Here is an 11,440-nt window from a genome sequence, read left to right as displayed (position 1 = left end):
GGTGGCCACATCACGACTTTCACCGTTTGTAAAGGAAAATCAAAGAGGTCAACTCTTCTTGAAAATACCAATCCTCTCGGCAATCCCTCCGATACCACACCACAAACTGGCTGCCCCCGAAGATGGATGTAAATTACCTGAATTTAAATGCCCCCCATTCTACTTAAGGAAAGAAACCCAGAGTCAGGAAAAGCTTTCTTTTCCAGTGAAGGATGCAGGTCTTGTTTGTGTTTGTTTACACTAAGAAGTCAACACTAACCTGTCTTCTGTTTCCCGGCACAGCACAGCTAAATCACCAAAAAGTAAGGCTGGCTAGAGGTGGGGACAGTGTGGGCTATGCAGCCCCGCAGACCTGGGTGTGATTCCAGGCTCCATTTTTTATTAGCTGGGTGGCGTGAGGCTTAGAAATTGCACCTACAGTTATTTCTATACTGAATACAGAGCTGCGACTCAAAGAGTGAGAGTTATCAATGTTAATGAAATTGCTAACCTACTGAAAGACTGAAGGTTGCAGACACCAAGAGGCCAGACCAAAAATTCAGCATGGCATCCAGTTCAGCCATGTATCTGTGGCAAGACCTCCAGGAAATTTAGCAATTGAGGGTTTTTTCTCAATTGCTCTATGCAGCTGGTAGGCATACAACTGAAGTCCAGAGAGATGAACAGAAGTACTTGGAAAACTTTTACCAGATCAGCCCTCAACAATTAAAAATCAAATGCAATTTCATCTAATTTCTGAGTGCCTAGTAGGTGAAAAAAGAAAAGGCAGGGGGAGGAGTAGAAGGGTATCCCTGGCCTCAAGGTACTTATAATCTACTAAAAGGGAATACATGTGTGACCATGAGTAAGTATATAATTCAATTAGCCAACTGGAGGATGAAAATGTGACTTCCAGGGCCATGCAGTTGATACGTAATACCTTGTCAGGAAGCTCTTCGTGTTTATACACATATAATTTTATTTACTTATTTCTGGCTGTGCTGGGTCTTCCTTGCTGCTCTAGGGCTACTCTTCGCTGTAGCACACCAGCTTCTCACCGCAGTGGCTTCTCTTGTCATGGAGCACGGGCTCCAGGGCACACGGGCTTTAGCAGTTGAGGCTCCCAGGTTCTAGAGCACAGGCTCAATAGTTGTGGCACATGGACTTGGTTGCATGTGGGATCCTCCCAGACTCGGGATCAAAGCCATGTCTCCTGCACTGACAGGCAGATTCTTTACCACTGAGCCACCAGGAAAGCCCAGGGAGTTATTATTCAACTCTAACCTAAATATCACACGCTTCAGCTGAAGCCTATTTCCTGATGGTTCTATTTCATTAGCATCCCATTCACAATATAAAGCATTTTGTCTTGAGGATAAGTCTGAGGGAGAAGAGGACAGACTGACCTGAATCCTTTCTCGGCCGAGCTCATCATCTGTAAATTGGGGCAACAGTACCCAGCCCACAGAGCTGTTGGAGGGATTAAGTGACATGATGTGTGTAAGGCACCCAGCACAGAGCCCAGCATAGAGCAGGTGCTTAATTGTAGTGTTGGCAGATTCGGGATTTGTTCAAACTCTTTCACTCAAAACACGCAAGCCTTGGGACAGTGACAGCACTCTTTGCCTTGGCATCAATTTATTTACTGGGAGGCAGCGCCTTCACTTGCATTGCTATGAAAAATATTACTATTATTAAAGCAGCAGCAGCTGCTGGGCCAGCCGTGAACGCTTATTTTGATTTGCACCTCCTGGAAATAAGGACTATCTAATTTTATGTTAAGCGCTATTAATGTGAATAAACATCACAGGGAAAAGGAAATGGGTTGCATTTTTTTAATATAAAAAAGTGATTAATGAAATATAAAGGAAGACTCCCCACATTTCAAAACAGCAAAGACACTCGAATTGTAGTTGGTGTGTCAACTGCTCAGTGAAGCCACTGGATGGAAGGAAAGCTGTGGTCCTCGTCAGACCTTTAAGTGGTTTCTTATCCGACACTGGGAGGAGGCAGTCAGACCAGGACACTCCCCAGCGGCCCAGCATCTCCCAAACGTCCTGGGTATCCATGGGAGGTGACTTCTAAGCACCGTGTCATTGCTGCGGGTTGAAACGGTGGTGGGGGGTTCCTACTCTGCCCACACCCTGTGTGGAATGTTGGTCTTTCTTGACCACATCAGGAAAGCTACAACCAGGCAGCGCGGTGCCCTGACCACAGCCCTTCAGAGTGTCCCAAGTGAATACAGAGCGGAGGGGTTATGGGGAGGCGAGACTTGCAGAAGCAAGGGCAGAGAACTAACATCCCCAGGGCGCGGTGCAAGGCACGTGGCTGCCTTACCTCCTGCACCGGTTCTCAGGACCACCCTGCGAGGTACCGACATCTCCAACCGGCTCTCACTCCAATGGAGGGTGATGGGACCAGAAGACAGGATCCCAGTCCCATCCCCCTGTATGATCCGGTATGGAGAAGGTGCTTCCCTAGTCCCTAACCCTGCTCTGAGGACCACCATCACGCCTGCACTTCGTCAGGTAGCCCCACCCTCCCAACAAAGCTGACTGCCCTAGCGGTGGTCTCCTGACCCCCGCTGAGCCAATCTGATCCACCCCGACCCCAGGTGTCCCCACCAGGCACAGAGACTTAGCTGGTGAGGGCACTGGAGCCAGGGATGTCCCCTCTCTATCATTTACTCAGGAGAATATTTCATTTCCCACCATTCTGGACCCTCGTGTTCTATAAAATACCCCTATGAGTCCTTACAATCAACCCTCACTTTGCCTGGACAGGCTGTATTCTGTTTTGTAGGGGGAAGGCGGAGCCTGTTACTTCCAACAAAAGAGCCTAACACGCCTGGGTTTTTCTAGGCCTCCGCTTCTTCGTCCATGGAAAGCAGGAGATAAATAGATGGTCTCCAAGAACTTTACCAGGTCTGTCAAAGGTGTGATATAGTAATACAGGACACTGGGGGGACACGGCTGTCCTCTCCCGAGTCCCTGAGCACAATGCTACACAAAGGAAAGGTACCCAGGCTCTACTGATAACAGAAAGAGCTTGGAAGAACCTGTATCTTTCTCCATCCAAATCACATCTGGCGGGGAAAGAGATGGTCTGGCTGGACTTGGCCAACTCTGCTTTTTAGAATAGCTGCTACATGCCATGCAATAATCTTTAGGGCTTTACCTCCCTGGGACAGGTGGCTCTGACTTTGTTTTCCTAGCTTCTGGGTGGCTAAACTAGGTGCTGTCTTAACAAAGGCACACATATGCCAGTTCTTGGGGGAAAATCATACCTTGGCCTTAGCATTAAAATTCAGTTCTTAAGTAAGTGAACACTAAGCACACCGAGACCCTGGGCTGCTCAGAACGAGCTCTGGGTGGGGAGAGCCCACTGTGAACTGTTATTCTGTTAAGACTAGGCAGGGTCAAGGGCGTCAAGGTCTGACCTAAGCCCTGCCCCAGAGATCATGAAAATGCATCTTACTGAGGCTGAAAAGAAGTTATGAGGCACACAGAAATGCAAATTCAAGGACAGATCCTTTCCTTTGAAGGCGCCTGCCTCCAAACCAAAATAGAATTCCTTGTGGTCTCAGTGCTTCAAGCTGTAATCAGGAAAGCAAACAACCAAGCTGCCACGCTCTGTCCTCCTGGGGCCAGGGCAGAAATGGTTCCCCCAGCGCCTCCCCACAAACAACCCAAACCCAATACCTGCATTTATTATGGAACAGAGAAAGCAACTGGTTACTCCAAAGCCCCAGTGAAAATTAAAAGGGACAACTGCCCCAGCTTTGATGCACTGATGGAGGGGATGTGGCAGGAGGAGGTTGGGAGAAGGAAATAAAGAAACAGCTGGGACCCAAGGAAGCCCAGACAGCGAGGCAACGCCCGCAGAGCCCGTGAGGCTGGCCCGGGTCCGAGGAGGCAGCGCTGGTCACCGGTCCCCTTACTTCAGAGCAGTGCCACCAAAGGCGGACATAGTGAAACTGAGCAGGCACTCTATTTCAGATCAAGCTGGCTCTGACTGTGACCGCCCCGTGGCCGTCTGCACCTCCACCATCAGGGTCCTCTGAGGCACACAGCCGGCCCTGTCACTGACCTCCTCACCCATCCTCTGTGGAAAGGGGTCTCGTCCTCTCATCCTCTCCTCCTACAGGTTCAAGGGTCCAACCCAGTAATACTAAACAGCAAGGATGGTGAGGCAGTGAGAACAATCACTCACAGAGTACTCGCCACACCAGGCAGGGCTCCGAGCACCTCGCATACACCGACAGGTTAAGCGGCAGCACACGAAGGTGTAAAAAGGTTCAGGGACTCGCCCAACACACACGAGAAGATAACAGGGCTGCAATTAACCCTGGCAAGGGAACTTTGTCCTCCTGTTGACCCAAGTGTCACCTGCCGGTCCATAGTGGCGAGAACTCTGCCCAGCTCCCCACCAATGAATGCCTCTCACCTCCTTGAGCCCCGCCCCACAGGAGGAAGGCTGACTAATGTGGCAGGGCAGCCCCTGGCGTGCACATTTTACCAGGAGTGAAGTCACTGGATGGGTATCGCACGTGCATTCTCCCCTTTGATACTTCTTTTATTCATCAAACGAGGAGACCGAGGCTGAGCTGCCAAGTGATCCCCATCGAGCCCATCGCTTACTCATGTTTAGATAATATACGAGGGAAAGGCCAAGGCCAAGGTCTGCCTCCAGTCCTCAAATGACTAGGTTACATAAATGGAAACCACCTCTCTGAGGCTCCTTTTGACGCCCAGACACAAACGCAAAGGTCTGCGTAGCGTCTGAACATCCAACACCACAAAGGCATCTAATGAGAGCTTCTGAGCCCCACATCAAGGAGGGCCGCCATGGCCTCACTGGGCACGTGATGTGAGACCAGGACTTACCAGCAGACCGGCCAGCAAGATCGAGGCTCCTTAACTCAGGCTCACTCTCCACCTCCTGCCTTAAGCACGTTCTAGGAAAGGGCACTGGACGAGCCCCAGGCTCACCATCCCTACCCCTCCACGCCGTGAATAAACAGCCTCCGTAGACCTCTGGGAGAACAGAGTGCAGAGAGCCTGGACTGGGAGTCTGGAGACAGGAACCCAAATCCTCACCCCATTTCCTTCCCATCTTCAGGCCTCGGTCCCCACCTCTGAAAAGAGCAGGACTGAACCAGATCTGTGCGGGTCCTTTTCCTTCATGAGCTTTCTCCCATAGGAATACAGAACTCGAAGGTTCTGCAAGCAAACCAATCATGAGAATGAGAGAACCTTTTGCTTTCCAATTTTAGGAATCTATAACTGGTGATCCAAATATCTGATCAGCAGGAGATATCAGTGTGACACCACCGACCTGACCTATTTTGGCCAAAATCAAAGATGAGTGGATGAAAAAGATGCTGAACCACGCGGTGAGAGGTGGTGTCCATTCATTCTTCTGGGCCACTGGACCTACATCGTGACTTTCACAGGCCCCTCAGAGACCAGGTTCCTGGGCTGGCGAGCACCAGCCTCCATTCTGTCCCAGGCCCTGTCAGCTCTGATGCCCAGAGTTGCCAGCAGCCAGCCCAAAGGCAGGGCTGGGACGGGCAGGGAGCCAGAAGGCAGCCGGCCATGGAGCCCTGCAGCAACTCCACCCAGAGCTGCAGGTTCTTCAGCCAGGGCTATGGGCAGCTCACGGGCAAGGACAGGTTGGGTGACAGTCCCGTAAGTATGCCAGGGTGGAGCTGGAAACCACAGGGCCTTGTCCACTTCTGCTCAGCCCAGGCAGGGTGGCTGGCAGCGCCGTCTCTGAGGACCAAAGGCAGAGACTTCGAGAGACGTCCAACAAGGTCTCAGAAGAAGAGGGACACAGAGCTCCCCCTTTTCTTCTCTACCCAAAACTGTCTCCTCCCTGGCACTAGAAATCAAGTGAAGATAAGCAAAATAATCTGTAGATATCTACAAGACAGAAAAAGAAAACAACCCACAGCAGACAGGAAACACAGAGTGAGCTACAGGTGAAACACAAAGGCTTTCAGATCCTGAGATCGTACATTCAGAGCATTCACTACTGTGCAACTCTGGATAAGGCATTTTACCTCTCTGAGCAGTGGTTTGTGGTTTAGCCGCTAAGTCGTGTCCAACTCTTTGCAACCCCATGGCCTGTAGCCCGCCAGGACGTTCTGTCCACAGAATTTTCCAGGCAAGCATACTGGCGTGGGTTCCCATTTCCTTCTCCAGCAGATCTTCCCCACCCAGGGATCTAACCCATGCCTCGTGTGTCTCCTGCATTGGCAGGCGTATTCTTCACAGCTGAGCCACCTGGGAAGCCTGCGCTGAGGTTTATTCATATGTAAAAGAATAATAAGAATGCTATCAGACAGGGGTTTTATTAGATGGTAAAAATGTTTTTTTATTTATGTATAAAAAAGGCAAACAGCATTAGCTTAGACTAGCTCACTAACGGGTTTGAGCCCTGTTTTAGAAAGAGCATGAGTTCTGTTACAGAAAGGAAGTAGCCTTCTCTCTTTGCTTCTGCAGGCAAATGTATTCTTCATTCACTGGCCTTATCTGGTAAATTCCAGAGAAAACTCACCCTACGTCCCTCCACACTGAGAGGGGAGCCACAAAGCCCAGAATTCTGCATGGGACGGTGGCTTCAGGAGACTTGTTCACCTTTTGTTGTTTCGTCTTCAAGAGCTCAGGGACAAAGAAAGCACATTTTCTTGTACTTAAGCCATGCACAGAGACTCTTGGTTTTATCTAAACCTTTCCTGAGACTTATTTTTCCTTTAAGATCACAACTGATCTTACCTGCCTCCTGAGAAACCTGTATGCAGGTCAAGAAGCAACAGTTAGAATGAGACATGAAACAACACACTGGTTCCAAATTGGGAAAGGAGTACATCAAGGCTGTATATTATCACCCTGCTGGTTTAACTTCTATGCAGAGTACATCATGAGAAATGCCGGGTTGGATGAAGCACAAGTTGAAATCAAGACTGCCAGGAGAAGTATCGATAACCTCAGATATGCAGATGATACCATTCTAATGGCTGAAGCTGAAGAGGAACTAAACAGCCTCTTGATGAGGGTGAAAGAGGAGAGCGAAAAAGCTGACGTGAAACTCAACATTAATAAAAACTAAGCAAGATAAGGGCATCCAGTCCCATTACTAGATGGCAAATACAAGGGGGGAAAGTGGAAGTGAGAGTTATTTTCTTGGGCACCAAAATCACTGCAGACAGTGACTGTAGCCATGAATTAAAAGATGCTTGCTCCTTGGAAGGAAAGCTATGACAAACCTAAACAGCATATCATCACTTTGCTGATGAAGGTCTGTATAGTCAAAGCTACGATTTTTTTCCAGTAGTCATGTATGGATGTGAAAGTTGGACCAAAAAGTAGGCTGAGTGCTAAAGAGTTGATGTTTTGTGCTGGAGAAGACTCTATAAAGTCCCTTGGACAGCAAGGAGATCAAACCAGTCAGTCCTAAAGGAAATCAATCCTGAACATTCACTGGAGGGGCTGATGTTGAAGCTAAAGCTCCAATACTCTGGCCACCTAAGGTGAAGAGCTGACTCACTGGAAAAGACCTTGATGCTGGATATGATTGAGGGCAGGAGAAGAAGGGGGCAGCAGAGGATGAGATGGTTAGATAGCATAACTGACTCAACAGACGTGAATTTGAGCAAACTCCAGGAGACAGTAAAGAACAGGGGAGCCTGCTGTGCTGCAGTCCACGGGGTTGCAAAGAGTCAGACATGACTTAGCGACTGAACAGCAGCAACCACATGAAGAACTCCTTCGAACTTGAACGTGAAGATAAACCAAACCACCTAGGAACTTACGCACCTGATTCATGGTACTAAAATGAGAACAGACAATAAGAGTGAAGCCTCCTACACTTCTACAAAACACTAACCACTGAAGTCTGTCTTTGTAGACATTTAGAACATCTATTTTAAGTCTTAACTATTTAAGGGCTTCCTAACTCCACTTAGGGGTTTCCCAGGTGGTGCTAGTGGTGAAGAACCCGCCTGCCAATGCGGGAGAGGCAGGTTTGATCCCTGGACTGGGAAAATTCCCTGGAGGAGGGCACGGCAACCCACTCCAGTATTCTTGCCTGGAGAATCCCATGGACAGAGGAGCCTAGCGGGCTGCAGCCCATAGCGTTGAAAAGATTCAGACATGACTGAAGCAACTGAGCCGCAGCAGAGTTCATCGTTAACACCACTCACTCACTAGCCATCTGATCTTGGAGACAAATCACTTCATCTCGCTAGGCCTCAGTTTTCTTCCCTGTAAAATAGGGCTAACAATTGTTTCTCCTCCATAAAGCCTCTGTAAGGGTGGAGTGTCCTCAGGCATGCTGTGTGTCTTCGAAGTCCTGGTACCAAGCAGCTAGCTGCTTAATGAATGGGCAGAGCATGCCTCCTCCATCATCACTAAAGATAAAAGTGCTGGGCCAACACTACTGAATCAATAACCGAGCTGACCTTCACATATCATACTGGACTCTCCCTTTCAGCCAACACTATGTATGCACCAACCTAAGCCTCTAAACGAAGAGCCTCTCCTTTTGTCTCCCTCGATGGTGCTTGCTCCCTTCCTGGGAAAGCTCAGCCTTCTCCTACTCATTTACTCATAATTTCCAAACGGTCACGAGTAAAATGGCACAAGTCAGTGTGCTTTGGTTGCTGAATAAGCAAAACACTGGCTTTTTGCTTGGAAAACACTCACACACCAGCATGAAACCTTGGCAGCCCATCCACTCTTGCCTCTCAAAAGCAGCCACTCATTCTGTGCCAGCCCCACCATGACTTCCAGAATCATGGGGGACCCTTTGCCCCCAAAGTTGAAGCCTGGAAGTAAATTCTTTTCTTTTCTTTTTTTTTTAACCACGTATGTCTGACCTAGTTCCTAAAGTGCTCATCAGTGATAGGTTAAAATAAAAGCAGCAACATCTGCAAAGCACAGAACTCTTTGCCAAGAGGACAAACCAAAAGGGAGAGAGAGTGGGGGTTAATTTGGGGTTCCAAATTAGGAGATCTAACACAATTTTTTACGTGACATTAAGGCATGCTACTTTGGAATTCAAAGAGCAAAACAGTCCATAAATAAATAGGAAGACAATTGCTAGAACTAGAAAAATATTTTTTAAAAAATTCCAAGCTGCCCAAATTAATTCCTATTCCTGAGTTTCCACATCACCAAAAAAGTACCCAAAATTTCTCTTCCTAAGAATAACCACAAGATAACCCAAACAGCAGTCTTCAAGTTTCCACCTATTTCACTTGTGAAGCCTATGCCAATAAGAATTTGTGGTTTGCCCCAAAACTTTTCCTTATATTTTGAGGGTAATAACCTTAAGCCCAGTAATTTTTGAGAACTGAATGCTGATCCACATAAGATATTTATAAATGTACCTCCTTCATACATACAAGCTTTGGGGGGGTGGGATTAAAAGTTCAACCGTGGTAGTTATCTATCAATTAAGGAACTAAAGGGCATATTGCACTTTTAGGCTAAAGGCAATCACTCTGAATCCAACCACATGGAATTCAGTTTGAGAGTTAAAAGATGGACTTCCCTGGTGGTCCAGTGGTTAAGAATTTGCCTGCCAACGCAGAGAACACAGGTTCATATCCCTGGTCCAGGAGAAGCCCACATGCCATGGAGCAACTAAGCCCAAGTGCCACAACTACTAACGCCCGAGCATTCTCAAGCCCATGCTCCACAACGAGAGAAGCCACCACAATAAGAACCCCGTCCTGAGGACCGCAACAAAGAGTAGCCCTCACTCTCAACAAGTAAGAAAGCCTATTCACAGCCAAAAATAAATAATAATAAAATAAATTTTAAAAAATTTTTAAAAAGGAGTTAAAAGATGGAGACTGGGGACAATGACTTCTTGGCTAGGACTGTACTAAAGTCAGAAAAAAGTTACAAAATTATTGTGCCGCTCTTGATGAAACAATCACTATTGTATTTTTGAGAACCTGAGTATTACCAACGTACTCTAATATGACACTTTTGAACTTCTAGCCTGGTTCCAATTCCTTCTCAAGTTCATAGATGACCAGGTTGGTAATAGGACCGGGTCTGTTTTTCTACCCAACCTTGCAAAACAGTATGGCCCACCAAAAAATACATCAGCTGCATTTGCTTTTAAATTTAGTAACCTCAAACAAAGATCCAGAGCAGCTGCATATAATTTAAAAACACTAACCCTATCCTCCAGTGTGGCCACATAGTATGGGCACATACACCTACAAACAGCATCACCAACTATATACGTATCCTTATCACACTCCACACAAACAGAATACAGTAACATTATCTGAATGTGCAGAAAGGAAAAGTTAAAATAATTGACAGCTCCATCAGCAGGCCCTGAAGGACTTATCTAGAAGGAAAATAGCCCCTCAGTCTAACCAATGTCACGTCCTTTAGAAGCATATACAGTAGGTACAGAAAAAGGATGCAAAGTGCTGCCATATCAGCATGTTTCAATTCATCACAATTAAGTGAAGGACAGACTGGTCATAGGGTTGAATGCCTGGCAAGTCCACTTAATCCCAGACACCAAGCATCAGGCTGGTTCAACAGACAAGACAGTGGACAGAAACAAAACCACAACAAAGAAAAAAGTCATTTACCTCTGGCTTTCAAACAAACCTAGTCAGATGGTGCTTCTCCAACTGAATTTCAAAATTCATTCAATAACCCAACATTAACTTCAGAGAGAATCCAGAAGCAACCTCAACTGGCATAAAACATTCAGACTCATCTGCAGCATCAGATCGGCAAAACAGGACCCAGCACTAGCAGAAACCTCTCCCCTCCTAAAATGTAGGACCCCGGTGCTTCTGAATACACACATAGTTCTGCGTGTAACCTGGCCCAGGAACAAGCATCACAGCCTGCATCAAGAGTAGTCTGCTCACAGAAGCCCAAGCTTCTTAGTATTACAGAGGAGGAACCTTGGGGAGCTTAGATCAGAAAGAGCTCCCCTAAACCTCAAATAAACCAACCACATAAGAATCCACCCAGGGAAAACGATCTGCGTTCCTAACTTCCTCCAGTGCTATCTTTTTTTGGGTTGAGAAGGGAGTGGCACTTTATGGCACTTATATATGGGGCAGAGTTCCAGGGCAAATATCCCGGTTTTGAGGAGGTTCAGACGCTTCCCAACTCCCAGGCTTGCAGATTCCTCCTTCTGTACCCACTCGGCCCTATCACTAATGCACCTAAAATTGTAAAGGAAATTGCTAAGTTCTTGACGCTGTCGGAGGCACCCACAAGCTTTCCCAGGAGACCTAGATAAGAGGAGCGATTCTTTCTGCATCTCAGTCCTCCCTTCTTCCTGTCTGGCCAGGTCCTTAGGGCAGCATCAGCCTCGGGGCTCCATTCACAGCTTATGAGTGCCCTGCGGGCAGGTCCTGCTGGCGCAGCAGCCTGACTCTACCAAACCAGCCGCCCAGGGGAGCCGG

At 47.6% G+C, this 11,440-nt stretch overlaps 1 protein-coding gene across 4 annotated transcripts in view; it reads right to left on the bottom strand.

Annotated features, from left to right (window-relative positions):
• Nucleotides 1-11,440, bottom strand: part of ASAP1 (ArfGAP with SH3 domain, ankyrin repeat and PH domain 1) — a 305,942-nt gene that overhangs the window by 254,642 nt on the left and 39,860 nt on the right. The gene's annotated exons all lie outside the window — the stretch shown is intronic.

The sequence above is a fragment of the Oryx dammah genome, unplaced genomic scaffold, assembly GCF_014754425.2.
Source record: "Oryx dammah isolate SB20612 unplaced genomic scaffold, SCBI_Odam_1.1 HiC_scaffold_19, whole genome shotgun sequence".
Taxonomy (NCBI): Eukaryota; Metazoa; Chordata; class Mammalia; order Artiodactyla; family Bovidae; genus Oryx; species Oryx dammah.
This window is presented reverse-complemented; position numbering and strand designations above follow the sequence as displayed.